At 43.0% G+C, this 18,604-nt stretch overlaps 1 pseudogene; it reads right to left on the reverse strand.

Moving 5' to 3' along the window:
* Nucleotides 1–1,954: 1,954 nt before the first annotated feature.
* Nucleotides 1,955–18,025, reverse strand: LOC121844943 (annotated as a pseudogene).
* Between the last annotated feature and the right edge of the window lie 579 nt (nucleotides 18,026–18,604).

An 18,604-nucleotide genomic window follows, 5' to 3' on the forward strand; every position in this document is an offset into this window, starting at 1 on the left:
CCGCCACCAGTTACCATACAGTTCGCCACCAGACGCCACCAGTTACCGCCACCAGTTACCGCCTGGTTACCGCACCCGCCACCAGTTACCCGCCACCAGTTACCCGCCACAGTTACCCGCCACCAGTTACCGCCACCAGTTACCAGCCACCAGTTACCGCCACCAGCTGGCCACCAGTTGCGCCACCAGTTACCCCCGCCACCAGTTACCCGCCACCAGTTACCCGCCACCAGTTACCAGCCACCAGTTACCAGCCACCAGTTACCCGCCACCACCAGTTACCAGCCAAATGGTACCCTTCACAGTTACTGGCCAGTTACCAGCCACCAGCTACCAGCCACCAGCTGACCATACCAGCCACCAGTTGTACCAGTTACCAGCCACCAGTTACCAGCCACCAGTTACCAGCCAAATGGTGCTAGATTCTGGCATTGGCTGGTAAGTAATATTATTCTTACTGGCCACATTGGCGGGTGGTCAACAGCATTTGGGAACAGTTAAATATGTTTTATCAAAGCCCACATGTAAAAAAAAAAAAAAAAAAGAACATTAAAAAATATATATATATTTGAGTGTGAATGTGTGTGTGTCATCTCAATACCACCATGCTGAAAGCAGGGTAACAGTGTTTTCTGTGATGTATCTAACCCTAACCCTTTAAGAGAGAATCTCAATACCACCATGCTGAAAGCGTAATGATTATATAAGGATATGCTATAGACTGTGTGGTGTATTGTGGATATGTTATAGACTGTGTGGTGTATTGTGGATATATTATAGACTGTGTGGTGTATTGTGGATATATTATAGACTGTGTGGTGTATTGTGGATATATTATAGACTGTGTGGTGTATTGTGGATATATTATAGACTGTGTGGTGTATTGTGGATATATTATAGACTGTGTGGTGTATTGTGGATATATTATAGACTGTGTGGTGTATTGTGGATATGTTATAGACTGTGGTATATTGTGGATATATTATAGACTGTGTGGTGTATTGTGTTCATAGTGGATATATTATAGACTGTGTGGTGTATTGTGGATATGTTATAGACTGTGTGGTGTATTGTGGATATATTATAGACTGTGTGGTGTATTGTGTTCATAGTGGATATGTTATAGACTGTGTGGTGTATTGTGGATATATTATAGACTGTGTGGTGTATTGTGTTCATAGTGGATATGTTATAGACTGTGTGGTGTATTGTGTTCATAGTGGATATATTTTAGACTGTGTGGTGTATTGTGTTCATAGTGGATATATTATAGACTGCGTGGTGTATTGTGGATATATTATAGACTGTGGTGTATTGTGTTCATAGTGGATATGTTATAGACTGTGTGGTGTATTGTGTTCATAGTGGATATATTATAGACTGTGTGGTGTATTGTGTTCATAGTGGATATATTATAGACTGTGTGGTGTATTGTGTTCATAGTGGATATGTTATAGACTGTGTGGTGTATTGTGTTCATAGTGGATATATTTATACTATGAGGTGTATTGTGTTCATAGTGGATATGTTATACTATGAGGTGTATTGTGTTCATAGTGGATATGTTATACTATGAGGTGTATTGTGTTCATAGTGGATATGTTATACTATGAGGTGTATTGTGTTCATAGTGGATATGTTATAGACTGTGTGGTGTATTGTGTTCATAGTGGATATATTATAGACTGTGTGGTGTATTGTGTTCATAGTGGATATGTTATAGACTGTGTGGTGTATTGTGTTCATAGTGGATATGTTATACTATGAGGTGTATTGTGTTCATAGTGGATATGTTACTACTATGTGGTGTATTGTGTTCATAGTGGATATGTTCATTTATACTATGAGGTGTATTGTGTTCATAGTGGATATGTTTCCCTATGTGGTCCGTCAGTTCCTAGTATATGTTATACATGAGTGTATTGTGTTCATAGTGATATGTTATAATGAGGTGTATTGTGTTCATAGTGGATATGTTATACTATGAGGTGTGTTGTAGCTGTTTGCAGGCAGAATGTTTCAGTGGTTCTAGTCTGGTACTGAAACTCTCCTCCTGACTCTCAGCTTCTCTGTGAATTCAGCCTGCACCAACACAAGAGGAAAGCCATTGTCAGTTTGATAATTACTCATTATTTACCACGAGTGTTTCAACGCTGTCATCCAAAAGACCATTGTATCCCCTGGCTCCGTGTATTCCCCTGGCTCCGTGTATTCCCCCTGGTCAGTCAGTGTGTATTCCCCCTGGCTCCGTGTATTCCCCCTGGCTCGTGTATTCCCCGCCTGGCTCCGTGTATTCCCCCCTGTCGTGTATTCCCCCTGGCTCCGTGTATTCCCCCCTGGCAGTCAGTATTCCCCCTGGTCGTGTAGCCATTCCCCCTGGTCAGTCAGTGTGTAGTTCCCCCTGGTCGTGTATGTCAGTAAGCGTGCCAGTCAGCGTGTCAGTCAGTCAGTCAGTGTGTCAGTCAGTCAGTATACAACATAGTCAGTCAGTCAGTCAGTCAGTCAGTCAGTCAGTGTGTCAGTATACAACAGTGTGTCAGTCAGTCAGTCAGTGTGTCAGTATACAACATAGTCAGTCAGTCAGTGTGTCAGTATACAACATAGTCAGTATGTCAGTCAGTATACCACATAGACAGTCAGTCAGTCAGTCAGTATACAACATAGACAGTCAGTGTGTGTCAACATAGACAGTCAGTCAGTCAGTCAGTGTGTCAGTATACAACATAGTCAGTCAGTCAGTCAGTATACAACATAGACAGTCAGTGTGTCAGTCATGTCAGTCATGTGTCAGTCAGTGTAAGTATGTGCCAGTCAGTATGCCAGTCAGTGTGTCAGTGTGTCAGTCAGTGTGTCAGTCAGTGTGTCAGTATACAACATGTCAGTCAGTATGTCAGTAAGTGTGTCCCAGTCAGTGTGTCAGTCAGTGTGTCAGTCGGTGTGTGTGTCAGTCAGTGTGTCAGTCAGTGTGTCGGTATACAACATAGTCAGTCAGTATGCCAGTGTGTCAGTCAGTCAGTCAGTATGCCAGTCAGTATGATCTAACCAGTCAGTATGGCATGTCTATGGCAGTCAGTATATGCCAGTCAACATAGACCAGTCAGTCAGTATGTCCAGTATGTCCCAGTCAGTATACAACATAGACAGTCAGTCAGTATGTCAGTCAGTATACAGACATAGTATGTCAGTCAGTATACAGTATAGACAGTCAGTCAGTATACAACATAGACATAGTCAGTCAGTATGTGTCAGTCAGTATACAACATAGACAGTCAGTCAGTATGTCAGTCAGTATACAACATAGACAGTCAGTCAGTATGTCAGTCAGTATACAACATAGACAGTCAGTCAGTATGTCAGTCAGTATACAACATAGACAGTCAGTCGGTAGTATGTCAGTCAGTATACAACATAGACAGTCAGTCAGGTATGTCCCGGTCGTATACAGCATAGACGGTCAGTCAGTATGTCAGTCGGTATACAACATAGACAGTCAGTCAGTATGTCAGTCAGTATACAACATAGACAGTCAGTCAGTATGTCAGTCAGTATACAACATAGACAGTCCAGTCAGTATGTCAGTCAGTATACAACATGGGCAGTCAGTCAGTATGTCAGTCAGTATACAACATAGACAGTCAGTCAGTATGTCAGTCAGTATACAACATAGACAGTCAGTCAGTATGTCAGTCAGTATACAACATAGACAGTCAGTCAGTATGTCCAGTCCGGTATACAACATAGACGGTCAGTCAGTATGGTCAGTCAGTATACAACATAGACAGTCAGTCAGTATGTCGGTCAGTCATAGCCACAACATAGACAGTCAGTCAGTATGTCAGTAGTCAGTATACAACAGTAGACAGTCAGTCAGTATGTCAGTCAGTATACAACATAGACAGTCAGTGTGTCAGTATGCAACATAGACAGTCAGTCAGTATGTCAGTAAGTATACAACATAGTCACAGTCAGTCAGTATGTCAGTCAGTATACAACATAGACAGTCAGTCAGTATGTCAGTCAGTATCCAACATAGACAGTCAGTCAGTATGTCAGTCAGTATACAACATAGACAGTCAGTCAGTATGTCAGTCAGTATACAACATAGACAGTCAGTCAGTATGTCCAGTAAGTATGTCAGTCAGTGTCACAACATAGTGTGTCAGTCAGTATGTCAGTCAGTATACAACATAGTGTCAGTCAGTATGTCAGTCAGTATACAACATAGACAGTCAGTCCAGTATGTCAGTCAGTATACAACATAGACAGTCAGTCAGTATGTCAGTCGGTATCATCCAAGTCAGTGTGTCAGTATACAACATAGACAGTCAGTCAGTATGTCAGTCAGTGTGTCAGTCAGTATACAGTCGGTATGTCGGTCAGTATGTCAGTATAGACAGTGTCAGTATGTCAGTCAGTATACAACATAGACAGTCAGTCAGTATGTCAGTCAGTATACAACATAGACAGTCAGTGTGTCAGTATGTCAGTCAGTATACAACATAGACAGTCAGTCAGTATGTGTCAGTATACAACATAGAGTCGGTATGTCAGTCAGTATCATAGACAGTCAGTCAGTATGGCATACAGTCAGTCATACAAACAGTCAGTCAGTATGTCAGTATGTCAGTCAGTATACAACATAGACAGTCAGTCAGTATGTCAGTCAGTATACAACATAGACAGTCAGTCAGTATGTCAGTATGTCAGTCAGTATACAACATAGACAGTCAGTCAGTATGTCAGTCAGTATACAACATAGACAGTCAGTCAGTATGTCAGTCAGTATACAACATAGACAGTATGTCAGTCAGTATACAACATAGACAGTCAGTCAGTATGTCAGTCAGTATACAACATAGACAGTCAGTCAGTATGTCAGTCAGTATACAACATAGACAGTCAGTCAGTATGTCAGTATGTCAGTCAGTATACAACATAGACAGTCAGTCAGTATGTCAGTATGTCAGTCAGTATACAACATAGACAGTCAGTCAGTATGACAGTCAGTCAGTATGTCAGTCAGTATACAACATAGACAGTCAGTCAGTATGTCAGTCAGTATACAACATAGACAGTCAGTCAGTATGTCAGTCAGTATACAACATAGACAGTCAGTCAGTATGTCAGTCAGTATACAACATAGACAGTCAGTCAGTATGTCAGTCAGTATACAACATAGACAGTCAGTCAGTATGTCAGTCAGTATACAACATAGACAGTCAGTCAGTATGCCAGTGGGTGGGTGATTCGGTCACAATAATCAAATTCAACTATGCGAAACACCCAGAATACATGAGGTTGTTTATTTCAATAAAAACTACACAACAAAAGCTTTAAAGGATTCAGATTCATCATGAAATCCTACCTGTAGGGTTCCCAGCATCTCTTTGGTCATGTCTCCCAGCACGTCTTTGACATCCTGAACGTTGTATCCTTCCAACCCTGTAGCCTTGTTCTCCTGCTCCTGCTCCAGAGCTGTTTCACCTGGTACCTCTCCATCCTCCTCCTGGCTGGTCCTCTGTCCCTGGGTCAACAGAACCCCACCTATCAGACAGGCTGGTCCTCTGTGTCAACAGAACACCACCTATCAGACAGGCTGGTCCTCTGTGTCAACAGAACACCACCTATCAGACAGGCTGGTCCTCTGTGTCAACAGAACACCACCTATCAGACAGGCTGGTCCTCTGTCCCTGTCAACAGGAACACCACCTATCAGACAGGCTGGTCCTCTGTCCCTGGGTCAACAGAACACCACCTATCAGACAGGCTGGTCCTCTGTCCCTGGGTCAACAGAACACCACCTATCAGACAGGCTGGTCCTCTGTCCCTGGGTCAACAGAACACCACCTATCAGACAGGCTGGTCCTCTGTCCCTGGGGTCAACAGAACACCACCTATCAGACAGGCTGGTCCTCTGTCCCTGGGTCAACAGAACACCACCTATCAGACAGGCTGGTCCTCTGTCCTGGGTCAACAGAACACCACCTATCAGACAGGCTGGTCCTCTGTCCCTGGGTCAACAGAACACCACCTATCAGACAGGCTGGTCCTCTGTCCCTGGGTCAACAGAACACCACCTATCAGACAGGCTGGTCCTCTGTCCTGGGTCAACAGAACACCACCTATCAGACAGGCTGGTCCTCTGTGGGTCAACAGAACACCACCTATCAGACAGGCTGGTCCTCTGTCCCTGGGTCAACAGAACACCACCTATCAGACAGGCTGGTCCTGTCCCTGGGTCAACAGAACACCACCTATCAGACAGGCTGGTCCTCTGTCCCTGTCCTCTGGTCAACAGAACACCACCTATCAGACAGGCTGGTCCTCTGTCAGACCTGGGTCAACAGAACCCCACCTATCAGACAGGCTGGTCCTCTGTCCCTGGGTCAACAGAACCCCACCTATCAGACAGGCTGGTCCTCTGTCCTGGGTCAACAGAACCCCACCTATCAGACAGGCTGGTCCTCTGTCCCTGGGTCAACAGAACACCACCTATCAGACAGGCTGGTCCTCTGTCCCTGGGTCAACAGAACCCCACCTATCAGACAGGCTGGTCCTCTGTCCCTGGGTCAACAGAACACCACCTATCAGACAGGCTGGTCCTCTGTCCCTGGGTCAACAGAACCCACCTATCAGACAGGCTGGTCCTCTGTCCCTGGGTCAGCAGAACCCCACCTATCAGACAGGCTGGTCCTCCCTGGGTCAACAGAACCCCACCTATCAGACAGGCTGGTCCTCTGTCCCTGGGTCAACAGAACCCCACCTATCAGACAGGCTGGTCCTCTGTCCCTGGGTCAACAGAACCCCACCCATCAGACAGGCTGGTCCTCTGTCCCTGGGTCAACAGAACCCCACCTATCAGACAGGCTGGTCCTCTGTCCCTGGGTCAGTATCAGACATTCTGTTGCTACATGTTCAAATCAACTGTTATGGTATTTAACTACAATCTCCACCATCAGACATTCTGTTGCTACATGTTCAAATCACACCGTTATGGTATTTAACTACAATCTCCTACCATTACATTCTGTTCTGTCCATGTTCAAATCAACCGTTATGGTATTTAACTACAATCTCCTACCATTACATTCTGTTCCCATGTTCAAATCAACCGTTACCTATTTAACACAATCTCCTACCTGTACATTCTGTTGCTACATGTTCAAATCAACAGGCGTTATGGTATTTAACTACAATCTCCTACCCTTACATTCTGTTGCTACATGTTCAAATCAACCGTTATGGTATGTACTAGTAGTAGTGGTAACACATTGATCCAGTCATAAAAGTCAAGCTTCAGTTCTCAGTGAAGAGGTCTTCAACAGTGTGACAGCACCCACCTGTGGTCTTATGGGAAATAGCAGAATCACTGACTTGGAATAGGAGTTTTGGAATACAGTGACACTAACTCAGAAATAATCCACAATAATACAATATGTACTATTTATTAATCTACTTGTCTTTTAAATCCAGATAGTACAAGAAAATATAAAAACATCAGCTGCTGAGCAGTAACCTAAGCAGAGCCCATGGTAAAGTCAATTATCAGTACCTCTTCCTGCTGTTCAATCAGGAGTAATGGTATTTCATCAATCTCCTACAGTACAGTTCTGTTCCTGCTGTTCAAATCAGGACCGTAATGAGGTAGTCTTCAGTAGTCTCCTACAGTACCTCTTCCTGCTGTTCAACAGGAGTCATGTAATGAAAGTAGTCTTCAGTAGTCCTACATTACATTACCTCTTCCTGCTGTTCAACAGGAGTAATGAGGTTGTCATCAGTAGTCCCACAGTACCTCTTCCTGCTGTTCAATCAGGAGGCATGTAATGGAGGTAGTCATCAGTAGTCCTAACACATTGACAGTACCTCTTCCTGCTTCAGGAGTCATGTAATGAGGTAGTCATCAGTAGTCCTACAGCACCCAGTACCTCTTCCTGCTGTTCAATAGGAGTCAATGACTTGGAATAGTAGTTTTGGAATAGGAGTGACACTTCCTGCTGAAATAATCACAATAATACAATAGTACTATTTATTAATCCTACAGTCTTTTTCCAGATGTTCAACAAAAGTCATGTGTGAGGTAACCTAAGCAGAGCCCTAAAGTACATTATAGTACCTCTTCCTGCTGTTCAACAGGAGTAATGAGGTTGTCATCAGTAGTCCTACAGTACAGTACCTCTTCCTGCTGTTCAACAGGAGTCATGTAATGAGGTAGTCTTCAGTAGTCCTACAATACAGTATAGTACCTCTTTCTGCTGTTCAACAGGAGTCATGTAATGAGGTAGTCATCAGTAGTCCTACAGTACAGTACCTCTTCCTGCTGTTCAACAGGAGTCATGTAATGAGGTAGTCATCAGTAGTCCTACAGTACAGTACCTCTTTCTGCTGTTCAACAGGAGTCATGTAATGAGGTAGTCTTCATAGTCCTACAATACAGTATAGTACCTCTTCCTGCTGTTCAACAGGAGTCATGTAATGAGGTAGTCTTCAGTAGTCCTACAATACAGTATAGTACCTCTTCCTGCTGTTCAACAGGAGTAATGAGGTTGTCATCAGTAGTTACCTCTTCCTGCTGTTAACAGGAGTCATGTAATGAGTAGTCCTACAGTACAGTACAGTACCTCTTCCTGCTGTTCAACAGGAGTCATGTAATGGAGGTAGTCATCAGTATTCATGCACTTCTTCCAACGGGGCTACAAAGTCTGCTGAGCTGATCACCTCTATGGTCCTCTGGAATACAGTTAGTCAGGAAACAGAGGTTGTAGTCTCACCCATGATCTTACAGTAGAATATGTTGGATGTTTGCCTTCACATTTGTGAATATATTAAGAAAATGATCATATTAACTGGTAACAGACCTTGTAAAGATATCAATGGGAAATCAAACAGACTCATTCATTATAGCTCCAAACTGTCAGGGATTAATCACTATACTACAGCTCGATCTGGAAATGATGAGTAGTTTATTATGTCACATCCTGGAACGTTGCAGCTCCTAGAAAAAGAGCTCTGGTTGAACAAATCAATTAGACTCCATAATGCTGTGCACTGATGTTATTATAGACTCCATACATGCTGTGATAATGAGATCTAATGTTATTATAGACTCCATACATGCTGTGATAATGAGATCTAATGTTATTATAGACTCCATACATGCTGTGATAATGAGATCTAATGTTATTATAGGCTCCATACATGCTGTGATAATGAGATCTAATGTTATTATAGGCTACATACATGCTGTGATAATGAGATCTAATGTTATTATAGACTCCATACATGCTGTGATAATGAGATGCTAATGTTATGTTATAGACTCCATACATGCTGTGATAATGAGATCTAATGTTATTATAGACTCCATACATGCTGTGATAGACTCCATACATGTGTGAGATCTAATGTTATTATAGACTCCATACATGCTGTGATAATGAGATCTAATGTTATTATAGACTCCATACATGCTGTGATAATGAGATCTAATGTTATTATAGACTCCATACATGCTGTGATAATGAGATCTAATGTTATTATAGACTCCATACATGCTGTGATAATGAGATCTAATGTTATTATAGGCTCCATACATGCTGTGAGATAATGTTATTATAGACTCCATACATCTAATGATCTAATGTTATTATAGGCTCCATACATGCTGTGATAATGAGATCTAATGTTATTATAGACTCCATACATGCTGTGATAATGAGATCTAATGTTATTATAGACTCCATACATGCTGTGATAATGAGATCTAATGTTATTATAGGCTCCATACATGCTGTGATAATGAGATCTAATGTTATTATAGACTCCATACATGCTGTGATAATGAGATCTAATGTTATTATAGACTCCATACATGCTGTGATAATGAGATCTAATGTTATTATAGACTCCATACATGCTGTGATAATGAGATCTAGATCTAGACAGAGAGGACAGACAAATTATCTCCTGATGGTGAGTTAGACAGAGATGACAGATAAATGGTTAGGGACAATGACAGGAAAGGACTCTTTATGGTCACTGCCCTTCCAAGTTACTCACTAGCTTCCTTAAGTAAACCTCAACATACATACGGACACAATGACGCAGGCAGTCTCACCTTCTTCCCAAGGAGCAGCTCCTCTCTAGGTTGGCTGAAGAGAAACTCATAGAGTTGGTAGTTCTGAAAGAGACTATAGTAAAACAGGTGAACCAAGATAAGTAACCAACAGACCAGAACTTCAACATCCCCTATGAGGGTCACTGCTCTGAATGGATTATCACCAGGTAAGTAAGGACAGTGTTCATGTGATATTAATCATGTAGGCCTTACTAAAAAAGGATAATAGAGAAGAGTCTTGCTACCTGCACTTCAGGTAGTCAGTGATGGACATGGCCTGCTCAGCATCAAACAGTGAGTCAACCTCTGGAGAAGGAGACTGGCGCGTTCCTGATATCATCTTGGCAAACTCATTCAGGTTATCAACAAACGGCATCTGCTTCTCTGGGACATTGAGGACAGATATGAATACAGATATTAGCCACAGCCAGTCCATATTGAGGTTAGCCATAAGAATCTGACTGGACGTTCATTACTTCTCTCTCTGAGGCAGGAACGGTGCCATGCCAAGATCGGGACAGCAAGGAGCGTGAGGTGTGTCTCGGAAAACATACCTTAATCCAAGGATGGGAGATGGCGCTGTATTCCTAATTATCCCAACTGACAAATCGAGAAGAAATACTGCTAGTTTTTAATGAAACTGCCATTTGTCAGCATGCTAGGCTAGCTAATGCTAAAGCAACCCATTAGATTCGACAACACTTTCGTTAGATACTCACCACAACGCATTGCATTTTAATGGAATTCAATGGGCATTGTATATAGCATTAGCTAGCCTAGCATGCTGACGAAATGGCAGTTTCATAAAAAAACTAGCAGTATTTCAATCTTCTCAATTTTTCAGTTGGGATAATTAGGAATACAGCGCCATCTCCCATTCATGGATTGAGGTAGGTTGTCCGAGCCATATCTCGCGCCGGCTCCGTGGTTTCCACAATCTGGCAGAGCACCACTCAGCTAGAGAGAGAAGTATTACACGTCTGGTTGGATTCTTATGGCTACATTGATGAATTCCACAACAAACACAGTCCCTAATGAAGGTCCTGATGATTAGGTGGTGAACACACCGTCCCTAATGAAGGTCTTTGATGATAATGAAGGTCTTGATGATTAGGTGGTGAACACACAGTCCCTAATAAAGGGCAAAATGAGTAGAATTTCATGAAATGAGTTATAAATTGCTCAGTCTTCTCTCCATGACTCTGTTCCATGGCAAAATGAGTAGAATTGCAGGAAACTTGCTTTCAAACGGCAACATTATCTCAAATTGTGAAGTTTGAGGAAATTAACTCTATTTTCTTCGCTCTGCTGTCATGAAGGGGCAACTTAGAAATTCTCGCAGGGTGGGGTGGGACCCCAAATAAATGTTACTTAGGGCCCACAAAAGGCTGTCTGCATGTGTGGGTATAGATGTCGATATGCAGGCCTGCGAGGCACTGTGGCCGGTCATGATGAGTTCAGATTTTGTGGCCCACACCCCAATTTTGTGGCCCACACCCCAAGTTTCTCCATCCCTGGTTGGGGCACACTCGTGGTAACAAATCAAAATTATAGGTTGCGGCCTCCCGGGTGGCACAGTGGTTAAGGGCGCTGTACTGCAGCGCCAGCTGTGCCACCAGAGACTCTGGGTTCGCGCCCAGGCTCTGTCGTAACCGGCCACGACCGGGAGGTCCGTGGGGCGACGCACAATTGGCCTAGCGTCGTTCGGGTTAGGGAGGGCTTGGCCGGTAGGGATATCCCTGTCTCATCGCGCACCAGCGACTCCTGTGGCAGGCCGGGTGCAGTGGTTGCCAGGTGCACGGTGTTTCCTTGGTGCGGCTGGCTTCCGGGTTGGATGCGCGCTGTGTTAAGAAGCAGTGCGGCTTGGTTTGGATTGTGTATCAGAGGACACATGACTTTCAACCTTCGTCTCTCCCAAGCCCATACGGGAGTTGTAACGATGAGACAAGATACTGCTAATTGGATACCACGAAATTGGTAAAATAAAAAAATAATAGGTTGCACAGTAAATTACTCATCTCATACTTTATTCTATACTATTCTACATATCTCATTAACTTAATGTTTACATATCTTGCATTTCTCATCTCATATGTACATATTTCTCATCTCATATGTACATATGAGATGAGAAATGCAAGATATCTTAGTCCGTTCCGCTCTGACATCACTTGTCCTTTACTTAGATTTGTGTGTATTGGGTTTATGTTGTGTAATTTGTTAGATATTACTGCACTGTCGGAGCTAGAAGCACAAGTGTTTCGCTACACCCGCAATAACATCTGCTAATTTTATTTATTTTTTATTTTACCTTTATTTAAATAGGCAAGTCAGTTAAGAACAAATTCTTATTTTCAATGACGGCCTCGGAACAGTGGGTTAACTGCCTTGTTCAGGGGCAGAATGACAGATTTGTACCTTGTCAGCTCGGGGATTCGATCTGTGACCGATAAAATTTGATTTGATACTGTCTGTTACCTATAAATCCTATGACTTACCACTGATATTGTCCAGTAACAATTGCAGTAGAGCCATGATGAATGAGATCTGTTGACAGGTGTAGTTCATCTCCCTGGTCCACCAGAAGCCAGAGACAAAGTAGTCCAACAGGAAGCCTCCTTCAGACACGTCTGGTAGTTCTTCAAACCAAGTATTTCTTCAAACTGGCTGTTGTAAAACAAAGGTTGACAGACATGAACCACTTCCAAATAAACTGGCCAGTAGGCCTATATATCCTTGTTACTTACAATTGCACTTGTTCCACTGTCAAATCCAACAGCGTGTTGATTTGTTCATGGGAAATAAGTTTCCATTGAGGTTGGCTTTTTCAGCATCATTTTCCTGTATTAATTGGATTCAGAACACAAGTTGAGTTTGGTTAGCTCTAGCTATGATAACAGTTTGTCAAATAATAACCAGACAAATGATGTAGTAAATATTTCAAATAGTATAAAATATTAATAGGGTTTTAACATATCTTCCTACTTTGGACGCAACGTCATTTCTATCGTTTGTATTTTTATCCGCTGACTTGTTGCTTTGTTTCACTTTTGCAGACATGTTTTAGTCACCGGCGTTACCACGGCAACATGTCCACAGTGGACGGGCGGTGAGCTTCCGGTCCGGGTGATGAGCTTCCGGGCGGTGAGCTTCTGGGCAGTGTAGTCTATCGAGATGGATAAAGCTGATTCTAGAATCGCAGTGTTGTCAACTTAGCGAGTATTCAGACCCCTCTAGCGACAAATAAAAATAAATTAAAAAACGAACCGCCAATAGCTACTTTCCATACTGAGGAGTCGGCAACACTGTGTTAGATCTGTCTAGTCAACCTGTAACCAGTGCTGCCCGGAGCGCCGTACTGGTACTTCTCATTTTGGCCGAATAGCATACCGTCTCCTCTATAAAACAAAGGCAATGAAAGGACAGTATCAAGACAGGCAGAAGCTGCTTCTCCAATAGAAAACCAGTTGACACGGTGTCTGGCTGAACTCATGGGTAGAGACATGTCTTCGGGTTAACGGTTGTCTCGCACCGAACTGCGCAAGCCGTCAACTCAAATGCATTTGTTTTTGATGAAAATGAAAACGTGTAATTTCTCTCTTTCACTTGGTTGGAGTAATAACATGTTCAGCTACTTAAGACACTAGCTTAAATCTATATTGTGCTTTTAGATTTCGAGAAAAATTATCAAACAAGAATGAAGGCGGGATCTGCAATGAAGAGTGGACATTCATTTCCTGATTCAGCTTCGTACAAATGTATTTGCTTTAGGGTTGCTTTCCAAACACTTAAACGACACCCCCTGTCCGCTCAGCCCTCAAATTAAGTGGACGCTTCTGATAACGTTTCATGACGTCTGACGAGTATACACTTGCAGGGCGAAGGAGGCAGGAATGATTTTTAAATGGACCGGACATTCCCGGAAAGGTGTCACTCGTTCGTTCCGCGACGATTGTGCTTTCTAACCAAACAAAAACATCATGACTTTTATGAGACGTGTTCGTGCATTACGGACAATGCAATCGCCATCACACTGCCCCATCAAATCTAATTTTATAAGTCACATGCGCCGAATACAACCTTACAGTGAAATGCTTACTTACGAGCCTCTAGCCAACAACGTAGTTTAAAATTATTATTTGGGGGTTATGCTCTGACTTCCACTGTCAACTGTGGAACCTTATATAGACAGGTGTGTGCCTTTCCAAATCATGACCAATCAATTGAATTTACCAGTTGGACTCCAATCAAGTTGTAGAAACATCTCAAGGGTGATCAATGGAAACAGGATGCACCTGAGCTCAATTTTGAGTCTCGTAGTCAAAGGTCTGAATACTAATGTAAATAAGGTATTTATGTGTTAATTTTTTATAAATTTGTTTTCGATTTGTCATCATGGGGTATAGTGTAGATTGATGAGAAAAAAAAAAATAATTGTATCAATTTTAGAATAAGGCTGTAACGTAACAAAATGTAGAAACGGGTCTGAATACTTTCCGAATGCACCGTATAATAATACTTCCTACATGCAACTCCCTTAAACATGTAACATTTACTTTTACTCAACTAATTGCTTTGCAATGTCGCGCGTCAAGCGCAGCATTTTGCCACCGGCAGCACCCATTGGGTATTCGTTGTGCAGAGGCTGTTTGAGCGTTAAATGACGAGACATAGGCATTGATGCGAGTAACCAGTCTTGTTCAGTACATGACAACACATCCGGGTATCTCAAGCACCCCGGTAAAACACAAGAGTTGCAGTAATGAACATTTACCAACAGAAGGCATCACTGTGCCATCTTACACCCATAACATCTTCCATTTAATAAAATAGGGCAGGAGGTGTAAATTCACTAACAAAACAAACCTAGTAACAATTTCCAACAATAAACAGTTTAGTTTTTTTTTTTTTTTCAGGTAACAATAACACATTTTGATATTCTCTTCACTTTTTTTCAATTCAATTCAATTCAAGGGCTTTATTGGCATGGGAAACATGTGTTAACATTGCCAAAGCAAGTGAGGTAGATAATATATAAAGTGAAATAAACAATAAAAATGAACAGTAGACATCACACATACAGAAGTTTCAAAACAATAAAGACATTACAAATGTCATATTATATATATATATACAGTGTTTTAACAATGTACAAATGGTAAAGGACACAAGATAAAATAAATAAGCATAGATATGGGTTGTATTTACAATGGTGCGTGTTCTTCACTGGTTGCCCTTTTCTCGTGGCAACAGGTCACAAATCTTGCTGCTCTGATGGCACACTGTGGAATTTCACCCAGTAGATATGGGAGTTTTTCAAAATTGGATTTGTTTTCGAATTCTTTGTGGATCTGTGTAATCTGAGGGAAATATGTCTCTCTAATATGGTCATACATTGGGCAGGAGGTTAGGAAGTGCAGCTCAGTTTCCACCTTATTTTGTGGGCAGTGAGCACATAGCCTGTCTTCTCTTGAGAGCCATGTCTGCCTACGGCGGCCTTTCTCAATAGCAAGGCTATGCTCGCTGAGTCTGTACATAGTCAAAGCTTTCCTTAATTTTGGGTCAGTCACAGTGGTCAGGTATTCTGCCGCTGTGTACTCTCTGTGTAGGGCCAAATAGCATTCTAGTTTGCTCTGTTTTTTGTTAATTCTTTCCAATGTGTCAAGTAGTTATCTTTTGTTTTCTCATGATTTGGTTGGGTCTAATTGTGCTGCTGTCCTGGAGACTCTGTAGGGTGTGTTTGTGAACAGAGCCCCAGGACCAGCTTGCTTGGGGACTCTTCTCCAGGTTCATCTCTCTGTAGGTGATGGCTTTGTTGTGGAAGGTTTGGGAATCGCTTCCTTTTAGGTGGTTATAGAATTTAACAGCTCTTTTCTGGATTTTGATAATTAGTGGGTATCGGCTAATTCTGCTCTGCATGCATTATTTGGTGTTCTACGTTGTACACGGAGGATATTTTTGCAGAATTCTGCGTGCAGAGTCTCAATTTGGTGTTTGTCCCATTTTGTGAAGTCTTGGTTGGTGAGCGGACCCCAGACCTCACAACCATAAAGGAGCAATGGGCTCTATGACTGATTCAAGTATTTTTAGCCAGATCCTAATTGGTATGTTGAAATTTATGTTCCTTTTGATGGCATAGAATGCCCTTCTTGCCTTGTCTCTCAGATCGTTCACAGCTTTGTGGAAGTTACCTGTGGCGCTGATGTTTAGGCCAAGGTATGTATAGTTTTTTTGTGTGCTCTAGGGCAACAGTGTCTAGATGGAATTTGTATTTGTGGTCCTGGTGACTGGACCTTTTTTTGGAACACCATTATTTTGGTCTTACTGAGATTTACTGTCAGGGCCCAGGTCTGACAGAATCTGTGCATAAGATCTAGGTGCTGCTGTAGGCCCTCCTTGGTTGGTGACAGAAGTACCAGATCATCAGCAAACAGCAGACATTTGACTTCGGATTCTAGTAGGGTGAGGCCGGGTGCTGCAGACTTCTCTAGTGCCCGCGCCAGTTCGTTGATATATATGTTGAAGAGGGTGGGGCTTAAGCTGCATCCCTGTCTAACCCCACGACCCTGTGTGAAGAAATTTGTGTTTTTTGCCAATTTTAACCGCACACTTGTTGTTTGTGTACATGGATTTTATGATGTCGTATGTTTTACCCCCAACACCACTTTCCATCAGTTTGTATAGCAGACCCTCATGCCAAATTGAGTCGAAGGCTTTTTTGAAATCAACAAAGCATGAGAAGACTTTGCCTTTCTTTTGGTTTGTTTGGTTGTCAATTAGGGTGTGCAGGGTGAATACATGGTTTGTTGTACGGTAATTTGGTAAAAAGCCAATTTGACATTTGCTCAGTACATTGTTTTCATTGAGGAAATGTACGAGTCTGCTGTTAATGATAATGCAGAGGATTTTCCCAAGGTTACTGTTGACGCATATTCCACGGTAGTTATTGGGGTCAAATTTGTCTCCACTTTTGTGGATTGGGGTGATCAGTCCTTGGTTCCAAATACTGGGGAAGATGCCAGAGCTAAGGATGATGTTAAAGAGTTTTAGTATAGCCAATTGGAATTTGTTGTCTGTATATTTGATCATTTCATTGAGGATACCATCAACACCACAGGCCTTTTGGGTTGGAGGGTTTTATTTTGTCCTGTAACTCATTCAATGTAATTGGAGAATCCAGTGGGTTCTGGTAGTCTTTAATAGTTGATTCTAAGATCTGTATTTGATCATGTATATGTTTTTGCTCTTTATTCTTTGTTATAGAGCCAAAAAGATTGGAGAAGTGGTTTACCTCTGTCTGTCTGTCAACAATCCCTGATGGGAAACCTACAGATTAAGTCTTTTTGGTGGCTGGCCCAGACGCCCGCAGCGTGAAAAGACAGGGAACTTGTCTGGGAGGACTGCGGGTTCCCGCACAGGCGTGTCACCTGAATGTCTAAGGGGAGGTGAAGGGGCGAGGGAGCGGCCGACCTGTGATCCCCTGGCTCTTCGCCCAGTGCCTCAGGCCCCATGTGACTTGCTGGGGTTCTGTCTTTCTCATGCGACCCTTTGACCATCAGGGTTCTGAGTAGGTGCTGGCTCAGCAATCCGAAGGTCAACCCTGTTACGACAGTACATTGATCCATTCACTTCGACCAAGTAGGAGCGTGGTGCCACTTTCTGTACACAGGATTCGAGTCTCCAGAGGCCTGTCCGGTCCCCTGGTAGTGGCTTCATTCGCACCGTTTCACCCACCCTGAGCTCAGGTAAGTCTTTTGCTGATTTGTCATAGATGAACTTGGAGACCTGTCTTCTGTGACGTAGCTTCACCAGCACGTCTGTCACCACACATGGCTCCAGAAGAGTGCTGGCTACTGGCAGAGCTGCTTTAAGCGCTCGTGCCATGAGGCGCTGTGCCGGGCTGCTATCCATGCCTTCTGTCGGGTATTGCGCCACTGCAGGATTGCTTTCCAGGCATCTTTGCCCTCTCGCAGAGCCTTTTTGCAGAGGTTCTTTGCGATTTTTACTGCGGACTCCGCCTTCCCATTAGCTTTTTGGGTGTAGTGACGTGCTCGAATTTCCCATTCTGCAGCAAATTTCGGAACTCAACTCCGGACAATGGGGTCCATTGTCTGAAATTACCCTATCTGGCTGGCCATATAGGCAAACTGAGCCTTGCAGCGTTTGATCGTTGTCTCTGCTGAGAGGTCGGGAGGAGGTCAATCTCCCAAAAGTCTGAGTAATGATCGACTACCAGCAGAAAGTCTTTGCCACTGTGCTGGAAGAGATCTAGACTTACTATCTGCCAGGGGCGCATCGGTAGCTCGTGGGACATCATCGTCTCTCTCTGTTGCTCAATGGCATATTCATTGCAGACTGTGCATTTACTGACATAGTCTTAGATTTCACTCTGCATTCCTGGCTAGTACAGTGTGTCACGTGCTTGTCTGTAACAGGCCTCACCTCTATGTGACTTGAGTGCACGCGTGCCAACATCTCAGGGCGCAGAGA

This window comes from Oncorhynchus tshawytscha, unplaced genomic scaffold (genome assembly GCF_018296145.1).
Source record: "Oncorhynchus tshawytscha isolate Ot180627B unplaced genomic scaffold, Otsh_v2.0 Un_contig_3682_pilon_pilon, whole genome shotgun sequence".
Taxonomy (NCBI): Eukaryota; Metazoa; Chordata; class Actinopteri; order Salmoniformes; family Salmonidae; genus Oncorhynchus; species Oncorhynchus tshawytscha.